The following is a 22,013-nucleotide window of genomic DNA, read 5'->3' as shown; positions in this document are numbered from 1 at the left end:
CGCCCAAGTAATTTTTAAAAATTCGTCAAAATCTGTTCCTGCTACTCCACATGAGTTGTGGTCAGGCGCAAGCCCAATCTAGAGCATCTCAAGATATGGGGTGTCCAGATTCATGTTTTGGAAAAGGATCCAACTAAGCCGGGCTCAAGGAGAGGTATGTTTGTTTATAGGGTACCCCAAAGGATCGAAAGCTTATGAATTCTATAGTCTCGAGACAAGAAAGTCATTGGAGTACTCACGCGACATTCTAGAGGAAGACTTTGTTATGAATCATAAACCCAGAAGTGAGGTAGCTCTAGAAGAGCTTACTACGTCACAAGTTTCATTAACCAAGAACAAGTACCTATAGTACAACCAATTCCCGAACCTTCAACTCTACACCTAATATTGTAGTGTCGCCCGCGTGGGAGGGTCTCTCATGAGCCCGAAAGGTACATTGGTTTGGGAGAATCTATGGATCACTCCTGGCAGATGGTGTACCGATCCCGGAATTTTGCGGAGCGCGGCGGATTCGATCATTGCGAATGGGTGAAAGCAATGGATTCGGAACTACAATCTATGATAGACAAAGACGTCTATGATTTGTTCGTCCTACCCGAAAGCTGTACTGCCATTGGAAGCAAGTGGATATACAAACGTAAATGTGGACCCGATGGAGATGGGGTTTTGGGGGGTCCTTCCTTGGGCCAATTTAAATGTCTTTAAGCATTTAAGTTTTTTTAAAGCATTTATGTTTATTGGAATTCTAATCCTAAATTTTTGCGCCACATGTTTTTTTTACCATGGTAAAGCTCTGAATGTTGAAAATTCCGATTAAATATTTGTAACCGCTGATTATATGGTTTAATTATACAGGCTTATTAAACTAATTAGTGTAACTGATCGAACATATAAGCCCATACCACAAAAATTGGTAAATTAAGTGATTTTTACGATTAGTTATTAGATTGTAACGGTTGCAATAATAAATTGAATTTTAAAACACTAACAAAAAATTTAATGGGTTCAAAATGAAAGATAATTTAACAATTTTTCAAAATTATATTAATATTCTTTGTATAATTATAGATATCATCCATTTTATCGATGGACCTTTCATCATATCTTGAGCTTTTAAAACAACTAGTATACTCGCAAGTTGCACGATTCATTCTATTTTTCCTCAACTTATTTTACATAGTGAAATAATTTTATGAAATTATAAACAATATCATTGTACGAAATCTAAAGCATAAAAATATGCAATAAAAATTCATTATATAAATATATATGAAACCAAATAAAAATATATATTGCTCAGTAAATTCAATAAAAATTTTTTGTAAATAATATGACCAACTAATTAGAATTAATAAAAAAAATTACTAATTAAGAATAAATTCGTCTCCATCTTCTCTTCTGGAATTTCGTCGATTGCCTCCATCTATATAAGAACTTTCAACAAAAATAACAATAGTATAATACATATATTTAAATTTGATGCTAAATTAGAAAATTGTTTGATCGAACATGAACTTTTGCCAAATAGCAATGTATAAATATATATTAAAATTAAAAGCAAAAATAATATCGTTGAAAAATTTAGAAGAATACCTAAAACCAATCAAAACTTTTGCAGAAAATAAAGCATCGAGTGGGTGAATTATAAACTATCAAATCATATATATAGTCCAAACAAATGAATTGGGGGTTTGTAGCAGTAGTAACTCCTTTGTTTAAATAGAGTCGTAACGATATTGACTTATTATGTTTAAATTATGCTTAAACAATAAATAAATTATTATCATTATTAGAAAACTAAATTCACATCAATATTTTCATTTTTACACCTTATATTTATAAATGTTTAAATCTATACTCAGAATTCATAAATTTTTAAAAATGACCCAAAACTCGCCTTTTATATATGTATAGAAGTGTAACAATAATTGATATAAAATGAAATTTCTAATAAAACGATTGACGTAGCAAACAATAGGATAGTTCAATAAAATTAAATATTAATATGAAGTTCAAGCGTGTGTCATGCTTTCGTATCACAATTAGTGGTAATCTAATATATACTCCCTAGAAGCTAGAACCATGGAATAATACAACTTTGTATATATATCCAATCTTTTAAATTTTGGGAATGAAAGATTAAATAGGGATACAGCGTAACTGTAGGAGTTCAACAAATCTCATTAATCTTAACCAAAGGCAATAAACTATTTTACATCCAAAATATAAATTATTAAACAATAAAATGTAACATAAAATCACTATTTATTTAATCCTATATAACAATGAAACAACCCAATAATATGACGGAAAACAGTTGTTAGAAGAAATGATAGATGAGCGGCTACTTCTTCTCCAAATCCCTCTTTCTCCAGCATCTTTCTTCCCTCTCTTCCTACTTAATACCTTCCCAAAGCTGCCCATTATCTTCATTCTCCACCGCCATATGCCCGTTGTGCATGCTGCGGAGGCGGCAAAGGCTCCCGACGCCTTCCTCCTTAGTCCTCAGCCATGTGGGTCCCAGTGAGATGGAAAACTAAGAATGCTCTGCAGAGATTTCCGGTGCGGCAGAGCTCGAATTGGTCAAAATTCGGAAGAGAGTAATCAAGCATCGTATCTGCTCATCTAAGCAAAGCTCACCGATTATGATAGCAATCACAATCACATTGGAAATTATAAAAGATTTGAAACATGTTGCTATTCCATGAGAAAGACAAGTGTAGTACGAAAGTCTTCATTTATAGGGTTTAGTTTCGTCTCATTAGTGTGACATATTAGTGGGGTGGTAATTACAAGCTAATGGGAAAGGTTATTTAGGTAATGGAGATTTATTTTTATTCTATCAGTTAGATCCACTTACTCACACATAGACTTTAAATTATATATATTTATTTTTAAATAATTTTTAAAATTAAATGGCAATCTTGTATTTCTCCAAAACTCCCTTTTATATATTGTATAGATTTTCAATTTTTTTGTTGTATGTAACTTTGCAACTGGAGTACACTTTATGATCGATACTGACATATAATTTTCAAGTACAGTACGTTCTTCTCAATATTCTATGCTAGTAAAATATTTTAGATGTTGACCACATCAATTGATTACTCCAATGGTTGAAGGTGGATCGAACATCAGATATGAATACGAAAAATGATAATGTCATGAAATGGTGTATCAAAAATAGTGGATGATACGATGTATTAATCATACCTACTACTTTTTTTGCAACAAGAAAGGGTAAGGTTAGTGGCTGTAAAAAAATTATGGTGTTACTTTTTTGGATGCTGAATGTCTAGATGGTTAGATGCTAGTGAAGGTGGATGGAAAGATGTTTTCAATGTCTTGGTTACTTGTTGTTCTTTTTTTTTCAACCAATCTTTTCTGATAATATTGCATGTAATGTTTGATTTGATGGAATTATTTTGTAGCTCGAGTGCCCACACCTATATCTACAAGACTACAACAACTGTTTCATTTATGTGCCTCATCTCATAGTAAGGCCTGCAAATTGGAAACAATTGAAGTTTATTCGCATGCACCCACGTATATAAACTTCAAATTTGCAAAATAATAGCACTGCTATCTTTTATTTATCTAATATGAAGGTCCACAGCTGTAAAAACAATTTTGACAAACCAAATCCGAAGTTTCTTATTTCTCATTTCTCATTTGATTTACAGTCCTTCCTTCTACTGGAATCCAATGCAGGCAATGTGGATCACCAATAACATCTCTTATTATACATTGGCGGACCTGCGTTGGAGCATGGGATTTCTTGGAACCCTAGTCATTTCAAGGTTTGGAGCATGGGATTTCTTGGAACCCCAGTCATTTCAAGGTTTACTATACTATGCATACAACAAAATATAAATTCACTCAGTAGCTTAGTTGGTTAGTTGCGTTGTCTTTCAACCAAAAGACCATGAGAGCGAAATCTTCTAGCGGCGCCTTTGAAGATTGTTGCCTTTTAAAAAAAAAAATCTTATACATTAGCTAATTTTACAGTCATTTGCAATTAATCAATTTATTTTATGATTCTTGTAGTTAATGTGCTAGCAATGAATTACTTTGTTTATACATTTTCATATTCTCAGCAATTTTATTTATTTTATCTATTTTTATTTATGTAAATATTATTAATGTAAAATTATTAAGTAATGTTCTTTATATATATTGCACATTTCAAATTATTTATCTCTCATCATTTATCATTATTTGTAGCTCTATAATATTTTTTAGGGACATTTATGACATCATTGACACTTAAACAACAATCATTAGTACTCCTTATCGCAAAAATATTCTCATTAGTGGGCACGGGTTTCAATTTGTTATAGGTTTAATATGAGAGAGAACTATATAAATTATGAATGACTTCATATTTGTCGAGACTAATTTTGGTAGGCAAGGCGAAAAACGAAAAAATTTATTTTTACGGATGAAAGAAGTCTAGTAGTTTGGACTCCAATATCAGCATTGTTGTCATTGATTACATACATACACAAACAAAAAAAAAAAACAAAAACATTTTGATGATTGAGCCTATAAAGCAAGCAAGCATTCATCGAAACTCACCCACTGAGTTTTAGAAAAAAAAACATTTTTTCTTTAAAAAAGTCAAATACGATGTGGAAGTATGAAATTTCCCATAACAGAGTTCCAATTATTTAAATACGTATTTTGATGATTGAGCCTATAAGATATTTTATTTTCAAATTTTCCTCCTCCGTAAAAATATATACACTTTCTATTTTCATTTATCCGACCAAAATATATACATTTTACTTTTTAAAAATGATCTCCATTTATTTATTCATATACATTAATTTATTTATCACCATTAAACACAAGTATTAATAATGGAATGGTGTGCCTAGGGTCATCCGTCATCCTAGAAAGTTGTCGCCATTTATGGTAAGCTCATCCTACAAAATATGTATGGGCTCGATGGGCCTTATTCACCAAACATTAGGGCATGTGCATGCCACGCTCCACGTCATCGCGTGGGAAGCCGTGGTAGGTGAAGGCGATTTACCACATAACCGACGCCACATGTTGGCAAATTACGGTATCCAGATATATAGAGATAGAGAGAGATAACACCGAGTTCACTCACCTCTAGTCCACGTACAAGCACCCAAAAATGGCGGTTGTCTCCACCTCTCTCGCCGGCGCCGTCACCACCCAGCTCAATCAATTCTCCGGCCTCCGAAAATCCTTCCTCCAAGCTCGACGCCTCCAGCGCCAACTTCATTCAATCGTTTTTCCAGAATGTCGACTCGCACATCCGCCTCGCCTCCTCCGACAAAGCTTGTGGCGGCGTCGTCACGATGGCAGGATCCGGAAAGGTGAATTGCATTTTCGTTTTTTTCTCGATGCGGTTATTGCAGATCTGGAAAATATTCAATCACTTGCATTTTGTTATAGGTTTTTGGAGGAGAGAGTTGCATTTTTGCAGATATGCCTTTCTGTATTTGTGAGTGTCTATGCGATTATTGTGGATTGAGAACTTCAACTTTGTTGAATAGCTAGTTTGATATGGCAAATTGGTCTCGAGAATGAATTTCAGTAACTGTGTTTTTGGATAATAGGCTTTAATTTAGGGGAAATTTTAATGTTAATAGTAATAAAATTTAAGCTATTGATTTTTTAGATTGAAAAAATAGTTTTGATTGTTTTAAATTTTATGTACTATAAAAGTTTTGGCCATTTGTGTATTATGATGCTACCTGATTATTGCTAATACTATGTCGTTAGCTGTTGTTGTCATCTCCGAATTTTTATCTATGTTTGGGTGAAGGTTACATGAGCTTTCTTTGTTCAGAGAGTGATTGTTTTTTCCATTTTCCTTGCAGTTCTTCGTTGGTGGGAATTGGAAATGTGTAAGCACTCTTTTCGCCAATTTCCATCTTTTGTGCTATTCCTTAACTGTTGGCTGTTAGAAACAAACAGCTCACATATATTTTTTTCTTGTGAGATGACGTCTGCATATTAAAATTCTTTTTCTTTGTAAGTTATGCCAATTTGAACTAAAATCTGCTCTTGGAAAGAGTCATGTGAAATTTGAATCGTTGATAAAGTCCATGCGCTGGATTTTTCTTTTACTTGTAAACTATAGTGAACTGAGTACAAATCTTAGCCATATGCTGAAATCAATTGGGACTAGATCTATATAGAAGATGGTGATCACACTGGAAGGTCTCAGAGTAACAATTTTATTAAAAATCTTGAATTGGGAATATGTGATCATATGCATATGCTCATTGTGGGCACAATGTGGTTTTAAATTTATAGTAGGAGTAATAGGTTTTTCCTCATCTTATACAAGCCATATTTTTCGTTAGCCTTGTCCTGAGTAACTGAGTTTAAGAACTGAATCGTAGTAAGTTTCACTGGGCTGTGTTCCATACAAGTAATCTATCTTAATCTCAAGTAATTTATGGCTTTCTTCCCAATTCTTTGTAGCATCTTGTTTCTTGTTTTCTGATTTTACCCTTACATTTTTGAACAATATACTTAGAATGGGACTAAAGAGTCCATCAGCAAGCTCGTGTCGGACTTGAACAGTGCAACCCTTGAATCTGATGTTGGTAAGTTATTGTAAAAGTATTAGTCCTTATCATTTGAATAAGCAGTCTTGTATTATAAGCCTTCCTTATATATTTTTTACATTGAATAATATGCAGATGTTGTTGTATCGCCTCCTTTCGTCTACATTGATCAAGTCAGAATTCATTGACTGATCGGATTGATATAGCAGCCCAGAATTGTTGGATTGGAAAAGGTGGTGCTTTCACTGGAGAAATCAGGTGTGTGGTTGCAACTTGCAAATGCTACCCTGAAATAACCAGGAATTTTTGTGCTTGTGACATGAAAAATAATTGGATTGTGTGCTGTTTGCTCATGTGGTCCTCAGATTGATTACCCTCTTTGAACTCTGCAATATTTACAATATTCGTCTTTAATAGATTTATTTATCATGTGATTCGTACATGGCTATCTTTTACATTCAGAAATGCAACAATTCTCTTGGTTGTATATTGTCTGATGGTCTTATTGAAACACTTTAACAGTATATATTTGTTGGTTCTCGTACAGTAATAATGTAGTAGCACTATTGTAACATGTCATAACATGTGCTCTTTTTCATTCATTGCAGCGTGGAGCAACTGAAAGACATAGGATGCAAGTGGGTCGTTCTTGGGCATTCTGAGCGGAGACATGTAATAGGAGAAGATGATCAAGTAAGAGCAACTGAACATAGCTAAGATTGTTTTGACAAGAAGGCTGTAATGTGCTGCTGTAACTCTTACCCTGTTTACTTAAATGTTTGAAAGCCTGATAAAGTACTATGTTTTTGTAGTTCATAGGAAAGAAGGCTGCTTATGCCTTGAGCCAAGTGTAGGAGTAATAGCTTGCATTGGGGAGTTGTTGGAAGAAGAGAAGCTGGAAAAACATTTGATGTTTGCTTTCGGCAATTAAGGCTTATGCTGGCAAGTTTAGACTCCCTACCCCACCACTACATGCCACACACAAAAGGAAACTAAACTTACGAAAGAAAGTTGTTTGAACTCAATTTATGGTGCATATTGATTATCAACTCACTTTTGATTGTTTCCTTTTATGGTGTCAGATGCTGTCTCAAGCTGGGACATATCGCATTGCCTATGAGCCTGTATGGGCAATTGGAACTGGTAAAGTGGCCTCACCCGAGCAGGCCCAGGAAGTGCATGCTGCTGTTAGGGATTGGCTGAGTAAGAATGTATCAGCAGAAGTTGCTTCTAAAACACGTATTATCTACGAGGTATTTTCCTATCAGTTCAAAGTTTGTCACTTTGGAAATTTGGTAGCGAATTATTTATTTGCATATAAGTTCAAATATGTGATTTATCCAACGCACCGTCATGATCACTTGGATTTCTTGAAAACAGCTACTAGATTGAAGTATAAGTTCTTAAATATAACATGCTAGGTGAATCGAATTCCCTAAGAATCCTAAATCTTCCACAGGTTCTGTCAACGGAGCCAACTCGGCTGATCTTGCCAAGAAAGAAGACATTGATGGATTCCTCGTTGTGGTGCATCTCTAAAGGTAACCAGCCTCCGTCCCTCCCTTGTAGGGAAACTAAGAGCATTAATTTTTGTTTTCTCATTTCACATCGTGTTGCAGGGTCCTGAGTTTGCTACTATCATCAACTCTGTCACTGCTAAGAAGGTGGCTGCCTAGTTTCACATCGAAAGGAAGGAAAAATGAGTGAGAGAATCAACTGTAACACAAGTATCTTGGGCCGTACCGTCTCGCAGGTAGATATCTTCCCTTGTCCTCCCGAAACTATGATAAACTATTGATTTCCCCATACTAGGATCATCATTTTTCCATGGTTGGTTTGTAACATTACCTCGTAACTTTAATTATATATCTGAAATAAAAGGAGGGCGTTATTCCTAAAATTTTTGGGGATTAGTTCTTTTGGAAATTTCATCATGCATTAATATTATGTACATTAAGATGGAAATGAAATATATTGTCGTCGTCATTTAGCCCTGCATGCTAATTTGGCCAATATTCATAGTAAGAAAAACCCAACTCTATTGTTATTGAGTATAGTACTAGTGTGATACATTAGTGAATGTTAGACAAACTACACGTTTTATCTTGTACACCGACGGTTTCGAAATTGGATATGCAATTTTTGTAGTTTCTTGTAAAGACAATGAGTAGATTAATTAGTGGAAAAATGATTAAATCATAACATATTATATCGATATTTTTATTGCGTTTTGCTTACGACCATAAAAGCACAGTGAAATTGAAAAGTGAATAGTAAAGAATGTCCAAGAAATGCGATGTCGGCCACCTTCCCTTATTATAGAATTGGTTTAAAAACCTTTATGAGAGAGAGACTTGGTAATGCGTTTTTTTTTAAAAGAGCATGGATATATAAAATTGCATACTAAAAGTACAAATCTTTAATCTTTATGAGGCGAGATGGTAAATAAACATGAAATATAAAGTTAGCAATGCATGATTTTTTTTTAAATGAGCATGAAATTTAAAATCACATAAAACCAATTTTTTTAAATGATCCTGAAATGTAAAGTCACATAAAACCACAAATCGTTATGGAGTTTCATGATGAGAGGATGGGCTACCTGTCTTGTTATGTAAATGGATTGTACAGTTTAAAAACTATTTTCTATAATTTCAATTAATGAATAAAAGAATAAATAAATATTTGATTTTTATATAACTTATAAAACTAATGATGTTAATAATAATTTTAAGATGTTAGAAACAACTAAATAAATTTTTTGATGCTAATGTGAGCTAAATGGGAATAATCTCACTCTCCATATATATATATGTGAACAAAACGAAAAAAATACTCCATATATTAACATTCATCTCTCTGTCTATATATATTATTATTATTAAAAAATTCTTAAAATAAAAAATTATACGGAGTATTCCCTCCGTCCACAATAGAGGCGTCTTTTGAGTCTCTCATTTTGAAAAATAATAATAAATAATTAAAGTGGAGATGATAGTAAAGTAGAGATATAACAATGTAATAAGAGCCTTATCTACACTATTCTTTCTCTTACTTTACTCTTTATCCACTTTAACTATTTATTATTATTTTGTTTAAATGAGTCTCAAAACGAAACCCTATTACTAGAAAATAAGACTATTTTAGGAATAATAATATTATACTATAATCACTAAAATAACACACCCCAAAAAAGAAAAAGACAAGCATATCATAGTCCTCAAAGAAAGGAAAAGGCATTAAATATAAGTAGCCGCAAACAAGGGTGAGCCACTTATAGTGAAATGTGAATATGCTAAATTTAAATTTAGGCGTTTGCTAGGTCAATGACTCAATAGTACATTAACATCAGTTATTACCTTATCATAAATTTTAGAAAAGTGAACCTGTACCAACTTTATCACAATAAAATTAATTTCTTGGTGTATGCCCGACTAACATTATAAATATTACACCGTTAATAAGTACTTAAAAGTTTCATTTTGATTCTATTCGAATTTTAAAAAATATACTAATAAAAATAAATGAAAAAAATAGTGAAATGTAATTTCTAATAGCAAAAAATAGTACTATTAGTGTGGCAATCATATTAACATTGAGACGATTAATGACGTACATAATAAATTAATACAGTATCCATTAATAAAGTAAAATATACATAAACATAAAAAAGACTACTTAGGTGTAGGAGAGCTTTAGCATCTGAGTCTAATCATATTTACATTCACACGACTTAATTTCCAGTATTAAAAGTAGTGAATATTGTGCTTTGGGTTTAGCCGTTTAGGTTTAAACCTGAGACCTTGGAGTCGAACATAGGAGTACACTACCATTGCTTTAGCCTTTGAATTGGATTTAGTCATTGAGTTATGCTGTCGTACTTTTAAATTGATTATGAAATTTGAAAAGGTTAAAACTCAAAAAATACTACTCCTAATTTCTAGTATAAACAAACTCTAAATTGTATAATATATGTAAAAGTAGTAATTAAGTTAAAAGGAAAAACAGAGCAACGAAAATGAATACACACTCACTATATACAATAATACAAAGTTAGAAACACAAAAATAGAGCAATTCGAGAAACTTGTTTTATAGAAATACTATCCAAACCAGCTCTCGAGAAAAGTAGACTGAAACTGCACCAACACCAGCAGCAGCACGATCACCGCCAGCACTCCCCACGGCGACGCCCCTCCCCCGCCGCCGACAGGTAATACTCCTCCTCCGCCGATCAAACGGCGTGGATCCGAAGATCAGCCCCCTGGGTACTCCCGGTCCGACATCCACCGCACGGCCAGGAGCAGCACCAGCGGCGCCGCCATCAGCACCCACCCCATGCTCTCCTCCGTCGCCTCCACCACGTCCTCGTAGGAGACGTACCATTGGAAGCCGAGGAAGAGCGACACCACCGCCAGAATCAGCAGCACCGGGTACGGCACCGGATTCAGCGAGAAGGCGTCCAGAATTGAACAAGTCGGCGATTGGAATCTTCCATACGCCATCAATTGCGAGGAAATTAGGTATTTGATTTTGGGTATTTGGTTTTTTATTTTTGGTGTGTGGGTTGCAGTGATTGACTGAGGCAGTTGAGAATGATGGCCTAATTGATTTATTGTTGAGAGTGATTGAAACCAATGGTTTTTATTGGGTGTGGTGCGGAATACTGACTTTAACGTGTATCGCCGTTGATTCTTCCATATAAGGGCTTGCAAATTTAAATATTCGTTTTTAAAGTTTTTATTGATTTACAAATGCGAATCTCTTATTTTTAGACTTTTTCTCTTAATTTAGAATATGTTTTTCAACTAATTTTTTTTATTTTAAATCTAGAACTTTGTCGAAACATAAACGGAATTATGTTTTGAGGTAAAATGGATTTGAATCTGAATAACGCCTTAAACTTGTTTTTGTTTAAAATTATTCCTGATTTAATTGAAAATGATAGTATAGAGTAATTGACTTTCCTAACTCTGGCTTTAAATTCATATTGAATTTTGCAATTATAAACATCAGAAAAATTAGAGATAAGTTTACATCAGAAAATTTGGAGATAAGTTTGAAATAACTCATCTAAAATTGAGACGGTGTGAAGGCAGTTTTCTTAATACGGATTTGAGTGCATATGTGAAAAGGAATTAATACTAATATTGATTGGTGGGGCAGAAAATAAGACAGCAATATCAATAATCATCGAGACCATCAACACAATATTTTAATCGGATGTCTATTTTAAGTTATATAGGTAACATACAATGAACAACACATTTGTCCTTTGAATGAATGACAAATGTCTTTCAAAAATAGTAAATTTTTAGTCTATATTCTTCTTCATGAAGTTCTTTCTAAGCTGGGGTCAGTATGGTACACCATTAATTAATTTCATTAATCATGCTCGACATCATTTTTAAGCCCACTATCCCACTTATCAAGCTATCATAGACTCCTTTAGTTAAAGAACAAATATGCTTTGATTATAATGATTTGCTTTTTGACGCCTGAAGGCTGAATGAATAATACAATATTAATACATATCCAAAATCAATAACGAAAAAGATAAAAATAGAATCAATTCTATCGCTAACAAAACTTTGAGATTACATGCATATCTTTTTACTCAAACAAAACATGTCATCAAATCAAGACTTGGGAGGTGTAGGAGATGATTCTAGAAGCTTCTGAGGACAGAACATGGTAATGAGGCACCAGAGATAGATGTATTAATAATCAAACCTTCCCTTCAAACTGGAAATTAACTGTGTAATCATGCTGAAGAGCAGCCAGTGTACTTCTGCAAGGGCCCTCTGACAAAAGCAAGAGCCGTTGCGAAAATGAGATCAAATGATTCGAAATCAATATCTAGGATCTGAGTTAGAGGTAGATAGATACCTCCAAATGTAGTGTGAAGTAGTTGAAGATCATCGGCTGAGCATGAGTCGATTAGAGCATATAGGCCGGGTCTCAAAGCTTCGCTACTTCCCTGGAAAAATGATCCGGAGTTGTGTAAGGTGTCGAGGATTGTGTAGATTATGAAGAAGGCATTGGAAATCAACTGTGGCATGAAAATACCTCATGATGCCAGTTTTAGCTGGGCCAAATCCACAGTAAACCCATATGTAACGCGACAGGAACTGAAACGAGAATTGCCCAAAAACATCCTTCTGTTGACGTACCTGAAGAGAGGTTTCATTGAGGAAAAGTTGATGGCACGTGTCGATGAAATTAAAACATTAAGAACTTGTAAGCAGATGCTGATAACAACATATGGAAAACTTTACGAGACGAAGAAACAATAATAAGTTCACATGATATATATCAGCAGTGACAAGTATTTCATAACTAAATATACTGTCAAATGACAGGCTTGAGGAGAGGAGCAAATAAAAGCACACCTCTTCATATATTCTTCGCAGACTACCCGCACATATTACGGCCTCTCGAATTTCCCATGCGAACATCTCTCCCAGCAGCATGGTTGGTATTTCCTGTCTCTAAGCAATGAAGAAGTACACTCACTGAATCTTGAAGAAGAGCTATGCACTGACGAGTCTCGTTTATGCGCACAAGAAGCATAGGAACAAAAGTTAGTATGAGATGGTTCAGAGGAACATCAATACGGGAAAAAGAAAGATTATAAAATTTTCAGCTGCTCGAATTTAATTGGCCAATACTAAAAGGAAAGATCCCTTTTTACGATGCTTTAGAGCAGTACATAGCATACGGCAACAATAATCATAAAGCTCCATCGAAGCCTTCCGATCCAGAGCAGATGAGAGAGGAGATTCAGATATCAGAAGTTGTAGAAAGTATTGAAAGAGTGTCCCAGGTATACGCGGGGACTGTGCGATGTGGCAGGCATCCATTTCAAAGAAAGAGGGTTTTCCAGATATTTTTGTTAGTAATTCGATACACATGAGAGTAACTGCTCCAGAATCAGGTACGTCAGAATCGCGACATATCCATAGAAGATTCTGGGACCCTGCAAATGAAGGATGATGTTGAAAAGACCAGCAACTAGGTTCTGGATATGTTTTTTTATCATATTTAAACGCCTAGGCCCTGCAAATCACAAATGAAACTGAGAATACTGTATCTAATAAAATGGAACTAGAATGAGGAACAAACGAACAAAGAAACAAAAATTAATGGTAAATCAATGGTAAATTAGTTGAATATGTAGAATGGATGCAATAAAGCAAAGAAACAAAATAGTATAGTAAATTTTAGTGGTACATAGGTATAGAAAATGAAGATTTACCTGTTACATATTCAAGAACTGAATCCAAGCAAACAATACCAGCGGAAACTACAGAGGAGACCTCCTCCATCTAAATTTCCACAAACTATTTCATAATTTGTCATTGAGTCTCCCATACCCCAACTAAAGCTCTCTCAACAGCCTGAATGATAGATAGCAAGTGAAATTCAGATGATTTCCTAACATACGTACTAAATGATATCATCAACCTTTCCTTCAATTCAACTAATCGACTTCTTGCCCAAGAAAATTGGGGATTCACTTGACCAGCCAGCTTTGTCAGTGATCCCTCTCTTGGGAAGCTAACTTTGCCTGTTTTCCTTGTAAACAGATGCACTTTCCAATGGCCCTCTGGTGCAAGACTATAAGCTTGATGTAAAGATCTTTGGACAAGGAAGGATCAATATCGGAAAGTAATTTCCAAGCTCTTCAAGGAATCTCACAACACCATCTAACAAAAACAAAGCGAATTGATTTGGCAATTCACTTCTGGAAAATTCCATCAGCATAAACTCAGAAATGTCTAGCACAATTGGAAACAAGCTCCAAGATAAGGAAGTCAATTCAGTCTGCATGTTGAGTCTTAAAATAGCTGAACATGCAATAAACAGCTGTCCAAGAAAAAAGCTGCCTCAGTATTCTCAGCTTCGAAAACTTTCATCAGCAATGATTTCTTAAGATGAAGTTTCTTATGTGGAACCTCACTCAGAAAAGCTTCCAGGTCTGGAAATGATAAACGGGATTTTCCTTAGGCTCACATTTTGTAGGACAACTGATTACATCAGACGGCGCCATTTCCTCATTAGGCACCCTCATTTGTCCCATCTCTGGAAGCACTGTACTGTCTACATGAGGCTCTTGGTCTCAATTCATCACTGCCTGCAGTCATGCAGGGATTCAGATTATCCTCAATAAACACCGCCTTCACAAAACTTACTGTAAATTCCACGTATGATTCTACACACGACTTAATTCTTTTCATCAGTTCGATATCATAACTCGAAGACTTCATTCTGGAATTACTAGCACCTGCTTTTTGGCCACCTAAAGCAGAAGCTATGCCCCATAATAGTCCTTGGAAAGAAGCAATTGTGGATGATAACTTATTCAAACTCTGAGGTCCAGTCATGCACTCTTTTCTTATCACCAGATGCCTCCCTGGCAGTGGTCAAAGACTTTTGCAGGTCTTCTTCTAATGCCTTTGTTAATTCTGAGATACTTTGAGATGTAACCAAAGTCTCTTTTGGAGATGATAGAAGGCAGATTGTTCCATGATCAGATCTGCATTTTCTCTTTTTGTGTGGGTATTCTAACAGATACAGCAGAGCTTCATTGAATGTTGATACTGGTTTCAAGTAACCATCAGCAACACAGGAATGTGTAATCAAAAAATAAGAAAAGGAATTAAATGTATTGGCGACATCTTCGGGGAATGCAGGTTGAAACTCAATTGCCACTGACAATGATTTTCAAAACCATGGCAAAGGAAATAAGCATAGTGATTGACACCCATTCACATTATTTTTGCACAAGCCCAGCTAAAATGTTGAAGAGCCTTTCTGCAGGTCACAAGCAATCGCCTTAATATCTGATAAGAATTGAGGATATGTTTGGCTAATGCTACTTCTTTCAAGCTCCCAACCAGAATCCTAAAGAATCAAATCACCAAATGAAAAATGTGAAGCAAGCCCATCACAAAAATTAAAAGCTGGAGGAGATGTATATGTTCATTCAATGTGTGAATAACTGAATATACAGTACCAAGGTGTAAGTCAGAAGGATTCAGAGTAGAAAGCATAATTTTATTGTTCAGTTGAATATGCCACTCTTAAATGAAATTCACGTTTAATTACACAGTATATAAGTTTTAAGAAGGGAAACAAGATATACTATTGCATAATTTACCTTTCAAAATTGAGAATTCGTTATGTCAATGATGAAGATTTAAAACTTAGGTATTCTTCTGGCATCCGCATCAGAAGATTGAGCAGACATTGACCCTAGCAAATTCAACATCAAGTTGCTCAGCTAGATTCATCTGGTACCATATTTTGTCTTGCTGTCTTTGCACATCAGATGTATTTCCAACTGGGGTTGCCTCGAGCCAATCAGGTGACTCACTTAAATCAACTGCAGAAGTATTAAATAAAGATAAAACACCTGCAGAATTCTGCAGAACATTGCGCCATATATCTGCGGACAAACTGAGAAAAAATGTCAGAAGGAGCAGGCAAATAAAAATTTAATCTAATATTGAAGAAGAAAATTAGAAAAGAATGGTAGTAAGTATATACTGTCAAATGAAGATGCAATGGTAAAAAAAATTAGTTAAGTAGATATCTATCATGAGTGAATAAATGGCCACGGCTTAAATTTTCATATTGACTCCTTAAAGATCATGCCCAATTTCTCATGACTTCAGACCAGGTGGTTAATCCCATTTCATTCGAATATTAAGTGGCCTAACATAGGTTCTCTGAAAAACAAAACATGAAGGGTACTTAGCTTAGCTATATGTGTTTCTTCTTATTCATCATTCATTGGGACTAGTTCTTACATAATTAAACATTCGCACACCTCTTCTCATTTTTTAGCATTGATGGGGGCCTTGATATGTTAACCTTGGTGGCCATGATTGCAATACACGTATATTCTGTAATCATTCATCAAATCATATGTTTCTCACCCAACTCATGCTTATGGATCTTTTAATCAGATTGTTTTCTTATGAAGTAGCATGTACTGTCCCCTTAACATTTCAATTAAGACTGTTAGCACTGGATGAAACGAAATAACATGGATAGCAGAGAAGAATGTCTCCTATATGCAGTATTTAATTGCATCTTCTCTTTGCTCATAAGATATGATGTTGCTAGAAACTCCAATGCTATCTGCGGTACAGTTCTTGTCTTCAGGTGCCCAGTTGTACTTATATCGTGCTCTTGCAAGCTGACTAAACAGGAAAGGGAACTCTTGATTATATGTGTAAGAAAATTCCTTGAGTGCTTCTTGCTAGCATAAGAGCACCATATATCAACATTTTTACAAAATAACTGCCACAGAACAGATGTCAATGACTTCTCATCCAAGAAGCCTGAGGCAATGTCTGATGAATTATGATCATGCAGACCACGAATCTGGGAACCATCTGCATCACCACCCTGAAAGGATGAGGACTCTTTGTCCTTGGCAACAGACAGAAGGCATTCCAACATAAATTCTGTCAGACTGGCAGCTTCTTCTCTCAATTTTGTGACACACTTTGTCCATTTCCGGTTTGCTTACGATTGAAAGACAGATCAGCATCATCATTAAGCTTAGTCTGGTCCTTCATTTGGTTCCACTGTAGCATATACTCAGAAGACTGTATCAGTCTATTTAAGTCAGTAAGTCTCTGGAGAGCCATTACATTTAAAACATACACCAGTGGTGGGCAAAGTACAGCAGAATCTTGAATGCAAATATCTGAAACAGAATTTATAACATCAAGGAGGGACACTGAAGGTGGCAGGATCCAGGAAAGAAAGCCTTCACCAGTGGACGCGGTCATCTCCAACCAATCCCTTCCGCAGTGAACAGTTAAAGAATCACCTATTACTCCAGACATCTTCTTTGAAGCATCAGGAGGCATAAGGCTGATGGCTTGCCGAAATAAGCTTCTGCAGGATACTATCAAACGCAATAAGAGCACCAAGAACCAGCATATAGTTACATTGTCAGTTCCAGTACTCTTGCTCAAAATTTCTATGCCACTATCCAGCCGAAGGGTAAACAGCCTACCCAAGCTCGGGCGTATAATTTCTATGAAAATCTTCAAAGAAGCGCCAATTGAATAGCTATTACCAGAAGTAACTGGTATTGAGTCGAGAATGATTGCATATACTTCACACAATATCTTCCCCAGGAGTTCTGCTCGCAAATGGCCTTGTAGCGAATCAGAGCTATATGAATTTGACTTCACTGTTTCACCTATACCAGCTGGCTCATCTCCAAATCTCACCCACTCCAGAGATTCCTTAATATCTGTACAGAACTGCCTAAGGCAAGCAGATCCTTGCCCTTCGGGTATGGTTTTGATAGCATTGCTAAGAGAGAGCCTAAATTTTGAAGAGCAGAACAGCACGCTCAATGAATTTGAATATGCTTCACTATCCCTCACAAGTAACAAAGATTGCCTCACTGCTTTACATAGTGCATAGATAGCAGAATCCACCTACACAAGTTTAATACACAAGTCATAAAACTTTCAATTCATGCAAATCAACATAGTTTGTGATAGTTCTGCTGTCAGCTCCCATAAAGAAATGGCTAAAATCATGCCTCCAAAAGCTAAATTGAATGAATTGTTTGTTTGAAGAAGGTAAAGAACGATGCCTGGTCATATTCCATTCAACAAATAGTCTGCATTCATACTTATTCATTCACTAAAAGAAAACTACGTTAAAGAAATAAGAAATAATAGTGCCACGATCTTATGTCTAGTTCTAAGGGCATCATGAGAAACTTCAAGCGATGAACCTCTTCCTTGTAAAGAGAGGTCCAGGCTTCAATCCTCATTGCCCCCTTCGCCAACTAAAAAAATGTTAAAACTTTTATGTCAGGACAACGGAAATCCAATGATCATTTATCAAAGACATACTAAGCAAATAAAGTTATATGAAGAAATAATAGCACATACTATGTATGGTCTCTCACCTGTCGAAGGTCACTATATGTCGATAAGCCTGCAGCTCAGATTCAATATCTCTGAGGACAGCAAAGGCTGACTTGGCATATCCATTGAACTGTAGCAGCTGGTAGCAGAGGAGAAAATCATCATCCATAAGCTTTCTAGATCATCTCCAACAACCTCATACTCAATATTTAACAAGTGATGTATACTAACCATAAAGCTCTGTCCTCAATGAAATCAATACTTCCCATTTGATTTTTCATCATTGCCAAAAGATGATGTTTCAGTTTTGGCAGATAATGACATCAACACAGCATGGACAGACCTCAAGAAATTCGGGGAAGCCCCTTCAGAGGTATCCTCAGTTCTTAGGTACAGTTTGTCACAAATGAGGCTAAAAAGTATACCATTAATGGATCTTAGTGTTTTACAAACATTATATAATGCAGAACCTAATTCCCTTCTGTTTGGAGATATTTATTGATATCTGCCAATAGATATTCCATGATCTGTATGTAAAAGTCAAATACTGATCTCCGAAGTTCAGTATTCATGCTCTGACTGTGACTTGAAGAAGTCACTTTTGAAACCATTGTCTGGCTACGATGGGGGGTACTTGAAACATGAGTGGTCGAGCTGAAATTTGGCCCCCTAGGAACTCCACTACCAACTGAAATTCCATTTTGCTTCATAACACAACAAACAAACAAGTGAAGCAACTTTCCTAAACCAATTAATGCGAAGTCATTTTTCTTTGCTACTATCTTCTCCACTTCATCAAATAGATGCCTGTGATAACTTTTGTTCACCAGCTTTCCATCTTTTATGGAAGTATCAGACAAATTTCTATATCTAACAGAACTCTGCAAGCTGAGAAATCCTTCAATATGAGTGGGTGAAACAGTCCTTGAGCCAAAACTTCTTCCACCCATTTAGTTATATTAACTTTCCATTCATCACCACTGTCACAAGGTATAGAATGCAAAACATGTAGCAAGTGCAGCAGAGGCTCAAGAAGCTTATCAATGAAATTTTGGAAACCATTTTTACGTGTCGGGTGAACACATAGAAACTTAGCAAATGGCTCAAACAAATAACAAGCTAACCGCAAGATGAAATCCCCAAGCTTGCTTCCGTCATGCTGGCCCATTAAAACTTTCAAGGCTGAGTCAATCACTTTATCCATGAGTAAAATCCACAGGTCTAAATTTTTGTTAGCAATTCCACCATGGAATGAGAATATCATCGAGACACAATCAAGCACAACATCATAAATTTGTATTTGTTCTCCTGAAAGTGATTCCTTAACAGCTGAGGACGTTCCATTTACAAAAGATGATGCATCCCTTGCAATTGCATGAATCACCCGTAAAAGTCCCTAGAACATGTCAATGAAAGATTAAGTTTTTTCGACTCTTCCAAGCAGAAATGAAAGACTTTCCAGCATCTAAGATCCATAATTGACCCAGAAGTTTCAAACTGAGGTGCTCCTTCATCATGCCTTGTTTTCTTTTCTGAAGAAATGAGACATGATTGGATCCAATTGCTTACTGAAAACTATCGTTCTTGATGTATCCAACACCTGCGACCTCCGGCCAATATCATCCATGTCTTCATTATTGCTTGATTTTGCATAATCAAATGCCAAATCAATGTTCCTGCAGTAGACCTCTTTATCATAAAACATGTATTGGATTCCAAAGGATTGCATAAACTAAATATAGTTAAGCAGAATAATATATCAACTTTCAGACAGAGCAAAAAAACAATCATTGAGTTCTCATCATCATACATGTTTACACACACACACACACACACACACAACTTGACTCAATAGAACAAAAACAAAGTAATTCATACGACTACTTATAAATTTTTATAGATAATGAATTCATAAACTGTAATTACATCTCAAAACTGGCCGTTCAAAACCTTCACGCCGCTAGAACAAGTTTTCTCAACTTGCTCACATCTAATTTCCTCTATGAATGCTACTAAATATTCACACGCCTCAAACTATTTTCTCATAAATCCTTGTAATAGCAATAACTTATAGGCATCTAAACACGACGAGCTCAATCCATTAAAACAACATATGCACAATAAAAGCATAGTAAACGTACTTCCTGATATCAACGTTTTTGTCTTGTAGCGACAGAATCAGCTGCAAATTCTTCCACGGCAAATGCTCTTCCACACCTCCGAGCGATTCATCGAAGCTGAGCAGATTTTGAAATTTCTGGCACTTGTTCGACAATATCCGCGCTTCTCAGCTTCCTTTCTTAGTGTGTGACTTCGCTCCTCCATGACTGCAGCTACTCCGGCGGGAAGAAGGAACGTCGCTGTCCATTATGAAGTGAGAACGCTGGAATCTTGTGCAACTTGATTAAATCTGACACGCACAATACATGCAACTTGTCCTTCTCTCTATCCAATATATGTAATGTAGCTAGTCAATCAAGAGCTCTTCCACTCAATCAGTCCGAAAAAAGAAAACAAAGTTATACACCTCTCCACTGCAGAAGAAAAAAAGGCTTCAGTAATATTTTATAGAGACCTTGACACTGAAAATATTCAAGCCAACAACACAAGTATCTCAGCAGCAAGTAAATTAACAAAACGTACAAATTTAACCCCACTTTCTGCACAAATAATATAAACCCTCCGAAAGAATGTGATACAAGCATGGATAATCAAACTTATACCCTAAATTCCATCCAGCAATTGAACACAAAATAATGATTAGGGTTTGAGCAGTCCAGCAACAAGCAAAATACCCAAAAAATCAGAAACAGAACTTGTGATTATATATCAATGACTACAGAACATAGACTGGGCCCGATTTTTCTGGAATACAATTGAGAAACTGCAAACCTATACCCATATTTTCTCTTTCATACCCTGGCTGCGAAAAAAGTAGTAATTTAATTGGCAACGTGCTGCAGAGGAAGCCATGATGAATTAGGAAAGGAATTGAGGGTTGGGTGGTAGGTTTTTGTAGGGGAAGGGAAGAAGATAGATAGGCTTTTTGTGTAAAGTTATGGTAACTGATACTTACAACACAATAATGGTTGAGTTTTGCAGAATCACAATGAATAAAAGAAGATTGCAGAGTCACTGATATTCAATTGGGATTGGTTTTAATGGTGTTTTAGATGCTATATTTGGTGTTGGCACAATGAATTACAACTTCAATAAACACACTAATTTTGGAAGACAAAGTATAAAACAGCCACACCACATTCAAAAGAAATTTTTATACAAAACAGCCCAAAATAGAACACAAAATTTTACCTTCAAGTGAGCGTGTAGGTGGTCGGAGAGGGTGGAGTGGGATACCAGATGCCAGGCGGCGCGGCGTCCTGAGCGAAGCGATGGCGGCGTGAGAGAAATTAGTAATCCTTATTTGGAGTTGGGCCGTTTGGGTGCTAACTGTTACCGCTTCAATTCAAATTTGTAAAAACTAAATTAGACTACTACTATACTCCTATAATTTTCTGTAATTACATAGTAATACACAAAAATTCCAA

General features: G+C 35.6%; 2 long non-coding RNA genes and 2 pseudogenes across 2 annotated transcripts; 2 read left to right on the top strand and 2 right to left on the bottom strand.

Moving 5' to 3' along the window:
- Positions 1 to 5,082: 5,082 nt before the first annotated feature.
- Positions 5,083 to 7,889, top strand: LOC125189366 (annotated as a pseudogene).
- A 32-nt stretch (positions 7,890 to 7,921) lies between these two features.
- LOC125190598 lies at positions 7,922 to 8,450 on the top strand. The gene is made up of 2 exons (XR_007170943.1): positions 7,922 to 8,095; positions 8,174 to 8,450. It is a non-coding gene; the product is annotated as an uncharacterized LOC125190598 (long non-coding RNA).
- Positions 8,451 to 10,568: 2,118 nt separating this feature from the next.
- On the bottom strand, positions 10,569 to 11,225 carry LOC125190544 (annotated as a pseudogene).
- Positions 11,226 to 12,005: 780 nt separating this feature from the next.
- Positions 12,006 to 12,525, bottom strand: LOC125191249. The gene is made up of 2 exons (XR_007171072.1): positions 12,443 to 12,525; positions 12,006 to 12,357 (listed from the first exon to the last, which is right to left on the bottom strand). It is a non-coding gene; the product is annotated as an uncharacterized LOC125191249 (long non-coding RNA).
- Between the last annotated feature and the right edge of the window lie 9,488 nt (positions 12,526 to 22,013).

This window comes from Salvia hispanica, chromosome 5 (assembly GCF_023119035.1).
Source record: "Salvia hispanica cultivar TCC Black 2014 chromosome 5, UniMelb_Shisp_WGS_1.0, whole genome shotgun sequence".
Lineage (NCBI taxonomy): Eukaryota > Viridiplantae > Streptophyta > Magnoliopsida > Lamiales > Lamiaceae > Salvia > Salvia hispanica.
This window is presented reverse-complemented; position numbering and strand designations above follow the sequence as displayed.